Raw genomic sequence first — 379 nt, forward strand, 5'->3', positions numbered from 1 at the left:
CCAAATTCATCTGTAAAAGGGCTGAGTGGTTGTTATGAGGCTTAAACAAATTGATATATGTAAGTGTGTACATGCCTGACATACATACATGCTAGATTATCCAGGGCAACTGTGGTTGAAGAAAGTCACACAACTGGCAGCAGGATGTGATGGTCTGTAATGGTGACCCAAAAAATAAAGGTGAAATGGTATTTTTGCTATTTGTTAAATTGGTATGTTTTGAGGCATTCACTTAAATAATCTCTTTGTCATGCACATTTTACTGACTTGCTTTCCCTTGCATGTATGAGCAGTGTTATTTCTTATGTGCTATACAAAAGTTGAAGGTTAATTAGCAGTATAACTAAATAGTAACACTGCTAGTCTCCTTCACACAAAT

General features: G+C 35.9%; 1 non-coding gene across 1 annotated transcript; it reads left to right on the top strand.

The window, feature by feature from the left end:
* The first annotated feature begins 250 nt into the window (after nt 1-250).
* LOC137226859 (small nucleolar RNA SNORA19) lies at nt 251-379 on the top strand. Its single transcript, XR_010944557.1, has one exon. It is a non-coding gene; the product is annotated as a small nucleolar RNA SNORA19 (small nucleolar RNA).

Source organism: Pseudorca crassidens, chromosome 6, assembly GCF_039906515.1.
Source record: "Pseudorca crassidens isolate mPseCra1 chromosome 6, mPseCra1.hap1, whole genome shotgun sequence".
NCBI classification, from domain to species: Eukaryota; Metazoa; Chordata; class Mammalia; order Artiodactyla; family Delphinidae; genus Pseudorca; species Pseudorca crassidens.